Genomic DNA, 10,675 nt, shown 5'->3' with positions numbered 1-10,675 from the left:
GCTCATAAATTCGGGAGGTGGTCCAACATAGTTTCCATATCCACCACTACTTCCAGCTCCACTATATCCTTCATTATTCCCACCTCCAGTGGTAGGCGAGTCTCCTGATCTTGTACTAGAGCTATCATTAGTATCAGCAGGATCTTGTGGTTGAGTAGGATTGGAAGAAGGAGGAATTCCTTTATTTCTTGGTCTTGGGCACAAAAGTTCTTCCAAAGAGTCAGCGCTGCTAGATCTCGCCTCCTCCTCTAATACTCTTTCTACATTTATCCCTTCATTACGTGCTTCTTCAGCAACTCTTAGAGCTGGGTTGCCTTCATCATCATCTAAATGAAGAGGTCTTATCCATTGATAAAGTTGGTTACCTTCTGTATCATCATCTTCAGCAGCAATATCAAACACATCTAGTGGGTCACCACGGTCGACATGATCTATTTCTGCTTCCTTATCTCGAATTTGAAGCTTCATGTTGTAGTAGCAATAAACTAATTTTTCCAACCTACTATGAGCCAACCTATTTCTTTGCTTTGTGTGAATGAGTGCAAATGTACTCCAATTTCTTTCACAAGCAGACGAGGAAGTTGTTTGTGATAATACTTTGATTGCTAACTTTCTCACAGTTGGTGTATCAGTCCCATACATGATCCACCATTCAGCTGTAATGAAAAATAATGTTCATAAGTCTAATAACTCCAACAAATTCTATTATAAACTGAAGTGAAATATGTTTACACTCACTAGGAGACATTTTTGTTCGAGCAGCAACTGATGTTGGTTCTCCAAAAGTTCTTCTTGCATCTTTAAACCATGTTAGCTGAATTCAATAAATCGTGTTAGTGTAATCCAACAATGTAATTATTATAATTTAAGTAATTGTGTACCTCATTTCCAAATTGGCCAACTGCTGGTGATGCAGGGTCTAATTTAGAATATACTTTGTATACAGCACGTATAAGGGTACCATTGTCTCCAACACCGGGTCTGTATTGGTATCGAGGATTCAAATAATATGCTGGTCAAAGAAACATATACCATAATAAGAGAAATAATACTTATTCAATTAAAGAAATGAATTGCAAATTATGACATAATTTATACCTGCTGCATGCAAATCGTGATATAATGTTTTATACCATCGGTCATCAATTATCTTTATGACCCACCTTGCACCATGTTTTTTTTTCCAATTCCTCCTTCACTACACGCATTAACTCATATATTGCCCCCATAGTAGGATACACCTCTGTGTCAACGATCCGTAAAACTTTGTAAAGAGGTTCAAACACTTGGCACACATGTTCTGATTGAGTCCAAAAAGAATGATCAAGCACTATACTTTCCATCATACGACCTGTATTTGAGCGGCTGAAATTGTGGTTGGCCCAATCTTCGCTAGTGAATAGTTGCTTTAACCCTGATTTCTTTTTAGGTAGGCTGTCTAATGCAATATAGTTTGTGGCGAATCGAGTGGTAGCTGGACGAATAATTTCTCCTTTGCAAAATTCATGCATCTTTGCCAACAACCAACCGTGATTGTAAATATAATTTGTGATCGTTCTAGCTCTTTTTATGACATTGGAAATATTCTCTCTCTTCCCCATTGCCTCAAACATGAGATCAATACAATGTGCTGCACATGATGTCCAAAATACATTATGATGCTTCATTAACTTTTTTCCGGCTTTGACAAATGCAGAACTGTTGTCGGTCATGACTTGGACAACATTATGCTCTCCCACCTCCATGATCACATCCCTCAATAGTTTGTAAATATACTTGTAGTTCTTTATATGGTCTGAAGCATCAACAGACTTCAAAAAAATTGTCTTTCCCTTAGAATATACCATGAAGTTTATGATAGACAATCTGGTCTGGCCAGTCCATCCGTCACACATGATTGTGCAACCATTAGTTTCCCACTTTGACCTCAACTTGTTGACATACTCGCTAATGTCTTTATACTCCATTTCCAAATATTTGTTTCTTATCTCATAGGGAGTAGGAGGTTGTACTCCAACACTGGCCTGTTGACATCCCAATACCATATTTTTGAAATGATGTGATGATGCCTTCTCAGCAGGTATATTGTCATAAATAAAGAACTTGCTAATTAGACGCCCCATTCCCTTCTTCACATTCCCTCCAGCGAAATAACTCCAAACACTCTTTTGGCGTGCTTTGGATGATTTATATAAACTTGGGGCCATTGGTGGTGTTGGTTGTGATTCCCTAACACTTGCTCCCCGTCTCATCTGTCCACCACCACTTGTCCCGGAAACTTGTGCTCTATTAGGAAGTTTGTGGAGGTGTTCTCTTTCCCATACTGACTGTTTGGAGGCACATAATGCTTGTTTAAAATTGCGTCGCTCTTCAGGTCCCATGTCATCATCACATTCATCCTCATCGTCGTCATCATCACTGTCAACCGCTTGGCCAATGACTTCTTCTCGTAGTCCAGCTCGAATATTTTCCACTCCATGTGTTTTCTTTTCCTTCTGGTGTTGTTTATTTTTTAACAATGTGGTGATGAATGCCTTCACTTCTGGGGGAACACTATCGCATCGTTGGACATTATTTCCTGGATCTAATCCACTAAGATGATACTTAAGTCGTGTCACTCCACCACTCTTTATTACCCGACCACAATATTTGCAAATTGAGCCATTTTTGTTTCCGTCTATTGGGTCTCCATGTTCCCAAGCTGGATCACGTTTAACAACTCCACTAGACATCTTAAACGTACCTATATTTATTTGTCATAGAAATTAGGTAATTATTTTTGGCCAAAAAATATAATAGTGACGGTTATATAAGAGAATCTAAATAATAAAGTTATTCTACGGAAGAATTAAATAGGAAGCAAGGAAAATGATTGTAGGAATTTAAGTAATTACGAAAATAATATTGAATAATAAAACCTAATAATGAATAATAATCCAATTCGGTAATAAAATAATAAATAACATTAAACATATTAAAATTATCATAGGGAATAATTATACAACATTACTTAATTACTTCAAAGAATTAACATGCAAGTATTATTTGGTTCTCATATCACATGCACCAGTTCACACAAATTTTTTGTTGTTGTATAAATTACAATAACATATATATAAGTTTGTAAACTTACCTTAAATATGAAACTCTTTGTGTAAAGGCCAAATAGAATATGCATGGACCAATAAGGAAACAATAATGAAACAAGTGTAACAAAATGTAATGGATGCATATAAAGTCTTTAGTAATGAATTTAGAGACAATAAATACACATGTAAGTGACCAAATAAAGAATAGAAAAATTAAAAACCACATGTCATTGACTAAGTAAGTAATTGACACAATTTAAAATATAATACCACCCTTAAATTTGGAATAGATAATAATAAACATGCAAATTAAATAACAATAATGAATGAGAATAACTTACTATGAACTTGTGGGGAAATTGAGGTTGATAGATGTTGAGAAAAATATGAGCATTATGTTTTGTTTTGGAGAGATGTTGAGAAACAAGAGACGGCATGGGACCATTTGATTTTATTTGTATATATAGAAATATGACTACAACTAATTAGTTAGGTGAGTGGTTGAATGGTGGGGTGAATGAGTAAGTTGAAACGTGGTGAGTAGTTGAAAAGTTGAAACTTAAAAACCAGCTCGCAAGTAGTGTATTATATATATTAGATTACATAGATTATAATCACAAACTTATGACCAGCGTGGTGGTTAAGAGACAGCAATTTTCGGAGGGGAGCTGGGTTCGAGCCCCAGCGTGCGCAAGAGGCTGAGGGAGTTTAAGTGTTTAATTTTTGAAAGTTCATATCGCGATATTATCGATAATATCGCGATATATTGACCATTTGAAGTTGCCAATTGAACGAAAATATCGTAGCCGAAATATCGTCGAAATTATCGCGGAAATTATCGATATATGGATGGATTTGTGCGAAAATATCGTTGGACAAAATCGCCGAAATATCGGCAAAATTATCAATTTTTAATACCTTGCTTGTAATCACATGCACATGTACTGGCAAAATTTACTTTATCTTGTTCCGAGTTAACTGTTTGGATGGAAGATGGTCATGTTTGATTGTGTTCTATTTTAAACGATGACGTAATGTTCTCTTAATTAATACAACTTAAGAGCTTCTTATAAAATACAAAATTGTCAAGAATTGTTGTAAAAGTTTGAAGGTGGAGCCCACAGAGGAAGTTTCCTTGCATCTTCCAGGAACTTTCCCTTCCCTGTATTTATCAATTCAGGAAGTTTCCTTCCAGGAACTTTCCTTCCCTGTATTTATCAATTCAGGAAGTTTCCTTGCATCTTCCAGGAACCTTCCCTTCCCTGTATTTTGCCTAAACATTAGCCTATAAATAGGCATACCAATTGTAAAGGGGAGTGTGACCAACGGAGAAAAGAAAGAAAGGGGAGAAGAGAAAAAGAAGAGAGAATGAGAAAAAGAAGAAAGAAAAGAGAGAAGAAGAAAGAGAGAGAAAATTCAGTGAGCCTCACATATTGTAAACTCTAAAGTTGTAGCCCTATTATTTTATATAGTGAAAAAGTTACTGCTGCTGCTCTCCGAGGACGTAGGCATAGCCGAACCTCGTTAAATGCTGTGTCTCATCTACTTTACGTGCAGCTCAATATTCATACATATTTCAGATTATTTTTATAACAAGAATCAAGTTTTTTTTTTTTTTTTGTCGACGTCAAGATTCAAGTCTAGACATTATGTAATTGTTCCAAAAACAAAGTTAAACTATGTAAATTCTACCAAAACTTCTGCGTTTTCAATGGGCCGTAGATCAGGATTGCTAGGCCCAAAAAAAAAGTTGATCGTTGTGGTAACAGAAAGTATTCCTACCCTGTCGCGGATAGGGTGCCCTTCTATAGTGGGAGCACATGGGGGGTATTTTGGTCTTCATAATTTGATTAATTGTACCTATCCATTGGGGACAGGGCGAGGCTTTATTCTCCGGGTCCATTGTCCATTGTCTCATTGTCCGGCTTTATCTCCGGGTTTCATTGTCCATTGTCCACTGTCCTAAACGGGCTTGAGTCTTTCATCTACTGTCCTTTGTAGAAAGATAAGAGAGTTTACTGGCTTTCACATATATCCAAGAAGAATGAGACGCTAACAAAGCTATACTCGAGATCAAACACACTTGGCAAACAAACATATCCAATAACTAATTAAGTAATATAAGGAACACAATAATTGATTACACAGAAAACCCCAAATTGGGTGAAATTGAGGAATCAAGCTTAGGCCTGCCAGAGGGTGTGCGGGTTGGGCAACGGCACAGGGCCTCTGAAAAATTGAGGTCCAACTTTATTCTTAATTATTTTTGGGATTGTTTTGTTATTTTTCATATAGCGGGCCTCTTTTACCTTTTTTTTTTTTTTTTTTTGGTCATTTGTTAGGGAAGGGAATGAAGGGTTGCCTCAAAATTATTTTCTATGTGAATCAAACTTGGGAGCACTTTAAGGGGGGAGGGAGAGAATTTGGCCCACTTTTTCATATTATTTAAAAGAAGAAAAATCTTCTTCAAAAAAAAAAAAAAATTGGAATGAGCTAATAGCTAATATAAGGGCCGGGGTGGAAAAATGATGACTATTGAAAATCAAATTGCCAATGAGAGAGTGCGATAACCAATCTGGCTTTTTCTCACCCTATTGTCAACTCTAATTTTTAATTTTTAATTTCCTACTAATGAATTTACGTGTTGTTTAATAAATAAAATTGAATATTTAAAATTAAAAGTGTTTTGGATAACTTACCATCTCCAATTATATTATTTGGAAATTCTACCCTCAATATATTCATATATTACCCCTTGGTGGGTGGACTGAAGAACATCAGAATTTCAGTGTACATAAGTATTCAATAAATCGAGAGAGGGCATCAAAATTTCTTATAGCTTCAACCATGGCTAGAAATAAGGTCAAACTTGCATGGATAATGAATGATGCTGCTAGAAAATCCACCTTCAGAAAGAGGAAGGCATACTTGTTAAAGAAAATGAGTGAGATAAACAACTTATGCGATGTTAGCGCCTTTATAATTGTTTATGGAAGTGATGCTGGCGAGCCTATTGTGTGGCCGGATCGCCCATTGGTGGAACAATTGCTTGCAAGGTTTCAAAACATACCAGAGCTAGAGCGGTGGAAGAAGATGATGATCCAAGAGACTTACCTGAAGGAGAGGGTGTGGTAACCAAATTAAATAAAAAAACTTAGGTCAAATAATTCTTTGCATTTGGAATTGATTTGATTAATCAAATTCCTAATTAATCAAATCAATTCCAAATCGGGGAGGAATAATTCATTTCCATCTGCAAAATTATTCCTCTGAAACCCTAGCCTTCAAGACCACTATAAAAAGATGACCACACACAAGGGTTGAAGTATGTCTAAAATTCCTACTGAAACTCTGTAGAAAATTCCTCTCAAACCCTAGCCACCTCCTTTCTCCCTCTCTTTTACATAAGGCTCCGACCGCCCGGTTTTTACCTCATATACATATTCCCATACCCTATTTTAGCTATCGTTTCTCAACGGATCGATTGAACTGACTTAGGCATCGGAGGGCCTTTGGCCAACACCCCCGGATGTGGTCCTCTCATTTGTTCAATTTTGCAGGGAAAAAGAGGCGGCGAAGAAGGAAGGGGAATCTTTGCAACCGAATATTCTCGTATGGAAATTTGCTCCCACAAATTGGTGCTTTCATTGAGAGCACGAGTTATACTCAACGTTGTTCAAGGAATCCGTTCCTCCTATTTTTCAATCCACCGAAGCCTTCCAAACAACCATGGTTGGAAGCAAGAAGGCGAGAGGCAAAATCGCCGCGATGGCTTGATCAGCGACTACCCAAAGCCACTCCACCCATGATCCCGCGATCGACATGGTGGCATCACCACCTCTTACCACTGTGCTAACTACTGGACTCGCAGCTGAGACCACTGCACCGGCCACCGCAGCCGAGCATGGTGGAAACTCCCATCAAGGTGGGCTCGTTACCACCGCCGACTTAGGCCCGATTTTGGAGCAACTTCAAACGTTCCCTCCATTGCCTCCACGCTCGACGCACGCTTCCGCGTACACCTCTAATGAAACCTTAGCCTATGTGCAATTAGGCTCCATACACTTCCCTCCTCTCGATCCACGAAGTCAAGCAAACCTTAATCTGATAGTTGACCAGCTAGCTCAGAGAATGGACGACCAAAGCAATCTAATGAGGCAGCTCATCAACCAAATAAACTTGGCTCAAAACCTTGGCCTTGGACAACCGGGCGAAGAGAGAAGAATGGACGAACGCACCGGTAGGCAGCTCGACGGGTACCAAGCAGGTCGAGCAGGAGTAAGCAGACAAGGCGAGGGACAACAAAGTGATCAGCATGCTGACATGTCGCAAGCATGTGCGAGCCACACTCAGAGCAGATTGAGTCTAAGGAACAACGTGCGCGAAAGGCTGGGCCCACGACTTGAAGTCTGCACCCGCCTGGGCCCGCAAGGAAACGTACATCAAAGGCTAGGCCCCTAGGGGGGTCAGCCAGACAACCATCGCAATGAGGATCATGAAGAAATGCGTTCAGCTGTCCACTCGCAGAAGAGCATTCAAGAAAGGCTAGGCCCCCAAGGGGGTCAGCTGTCCACTACTCACTCTCGAAAAGTCAATTCTCGTCAACAACCTACAGAGAATCTTTCACAGGTGCAGTCCACCAATACGCCGCCTAGGCAGCGCAGATGAGAAGGTCGACCCTGGCAGACCAACGAGTAAGTCAATTAGCCTCGCTCAAATCGCGAAGGTCTCCAACGTGGCCTACCAGCAATGTGCGCGAAAGACGTTGAGAAGCTTGTAAATGACCGACTTTGAGACTTGAAGACTGGCAAAAATTTCAAAGATGCACTACGGAATGAGATAGACCAATCGAACTCTATGCCTTTCACCCCCTGAAATCGAGCAGACTGCTCCTCCAAAGCGATTCTCGACACCCTCGTTCACATACTTCAAAGAGGATTCTGACCCTGAGAGCCACCTAAAATACTTCAAAAGTGTTATGATCCTCCACAAGGCTGATGGCGCGCTGATGTGCAAGGTATTTGCAATGACCTTGCGAGGAGCAACTCAAGACTGGTTCCACACTCTGCCATCCGAATCGATTAGCAGCTTCAAGGAGCTGGCTTACATCTTCACCAAAGAATACACATCTTACCGGACAATCAAGAAGAACCCTAACCACTTGTACAACCTGCACAAGAAGTTCGACGAATCCCTTCGAGATTACATCAAGAGATTCAAAGCAGAAAAGGTCAACATTATAGGATGTAACGACCAAATCGCGTCCTCTGCTTTCAAGAAAGGCCTTCCAGCTGAGCACGACTTGTACCGCGAGCTGACTATCACTCCCAGCCAGACTCTGGCAGAGGTCTATGCGACTGTTGAACGCTATGAGCTCTGGGATGACGATTGAATCGCCGCAAAGAAGTCTACAAAGCAGGAAGATCAGCCGACTAACATGGCAGGCGAAAGAAACGACGGATTTAGCAACAAGAACAAGGACAAGCGCAGGTCGCGCCCACAAGGAAATGCTATGGCAGGAGAGAACAACACCAAGTTCACCATCCCCATACATCAAATCTCAGCCCAAGTGAAGGACAAACCTTGGATAAGAAGACCGCCACCTTTGAAAGGAGATCCGGATAAGAAGGATACTAGCAAATATTGTACCTTCCATGGAACGCACAGACACACTACAAACAACTGCTTCGCTTGGAAAGCGCATCTTGAAGAACTCGTGAGAGAAGGTCATTGCACGGAATTCATTACGAAGCAGGCCATCCAGCGGATTGAAGATGGTGACACCGCCAAGGAGCCGCCCCAGAAGGTCATAAGAATTAACACAATCCTAGCCGACTCCGAGGAGTCTGGGTTGACCAGCAAGAAAAAGAAGAGGAAGGTCAAACAGGCCACTGTGATCTTCCAAATCTAGACCGATCTTCCACCAGCAGAAGACGATCTTATGATCGACTTCCAAAAGAAAGATCTGATCGACCTTGACATGCCACATAACGAAGCCCTTGTCATCAGCATTCAAATCTCTCAGGCCATGGTCGACCGAATCCACGCAGACGAGGGCAGCGCAGCCAATATCCTGTAATTGACAGTCATCCAGCAGATAGGCTTGGAGACAAAGATCAACAAATTAGCCAAATCGCTGACCGGCTTTAATGGTGCAACAACGGTTACCGTGGGCACGATAGACCTCGACGTCTACTCCCCACCTGTAATCAGCTCGCAAACATTCATGGTTATTAATGAGGTCTCACCCTACAACGGCATTATGGGCAGGCCATGGATAGGCAAGATCAACGCCATCACCTCCACAACACACTAGAAAATCTGGTACCCAATCCCTAGGGACGGTATCGGCCAAATCAACAGCAATCAAGCAATGGCAAGGAAATGCTCCGCCTAAGGGCTGAAGAAAAGTAAACAAGCGCAGTTCCTCCTTGTGAGCCAGGCAAACCTGAAGGAGGTTGAACAACCGAATCTTGCTCCCTTATAGCAATTAAAGCGTCAAGACCAACCCGAGGAAATCTGTCCAGAGGTCTATTCTGAAGAAGAATGAAAACCCTAAGAGGGCATCGAGTAAATACACTTGGATCCTGACCAGATAGACAGAAAATTCAGATCGGCTCGAGCCTAAAACTAGACGAGAAGGTGGAGGTGAGCACCTTCCTCCAGAACAACAAAGACATGTTCGCATGGTCGCCGTCAAACATGCATGCCATCAACCCGAACATCATCTGTCATCGGCCCCACATCAACCCTGCCAGCTAGGGGTGGGCATCGGGACCGAAAAACCGGAACACCGAACCGAATCGGTAAAAAAAAACAGGAAAAAAAATCGGTTGACCAAAAAAGTCAACAAACCAGACCGGACCGGTTCCAACCAATTCCAGTTCCGGTTTTACAACCCACCGCACCGGACCGGTCATATAAATATTTTTTTTATTTTTACAAATTTTTAAAATCTAATGCCATGTTTTAAATTTTATAATCACTATTTTTCCAAGTTCAACTTCAAAAAATTAAAAAAAATAATAAATTCATAATCCGGTTCAAAATTGAAACCGATCAGAACCGAACCGACTGGTTTTTGAAATTTTTTTTTGTTTAAATCGGACCGGTTAAAATCGGATTCGATTTCGATTTGAGGTGAGAACCGAACCGAACTAGACCTTGCCCACCCCTATTGCCAGCAAGCTAGCGGCTCAGAAAAGATGCAATTTCGCTTCTGAGCGGGTCGCTATCATCGAAACCGAGACTGACAAACTCCTAGCTGTCGGTTTCATTGAAGAGGTCTCCTACTCGGAGTGGCTTGCCAACGTTGTTCTGGTGGCAAAACAAGAAAAGCGCATTGCCGAGAATCGACCAACTCGTGGATTCCACTTCTAGCAATCAGCTGCTCAGCTTCATGGACGCTTACTCCGGCTATAACCAAATCTTGATGCACAAGGATGATAAGGCGAAAACTTCTTTCATCATCGAGAGAGGGACCTACTACTACAAGGTCATGCCCTTTGAGCTGAAGAACGTTGGAGCAACCTACCAAAGGCCCGTGAATAAAATCTTCAAGGAGCAAATCGATAAAACTATGAAGG

The sequence above is a fragment of the Prunus persica genome, chromosome G1 (assembly GCF_000346465.2).
Source record: "Prunus persica cultivar Lovell chromosome G1, Prunus_persica_NCBIv2, whole genome shotgun sequence".
Taxonomy (NCBI): Eukaryota; Viridiplantae; Streptophyta; class Magnoliopsida; order Rosales; family Rosaceae; genus Prunus; species Prunus persica.
Note: the sequence above shows the minus strand (reverse complement) of the source record.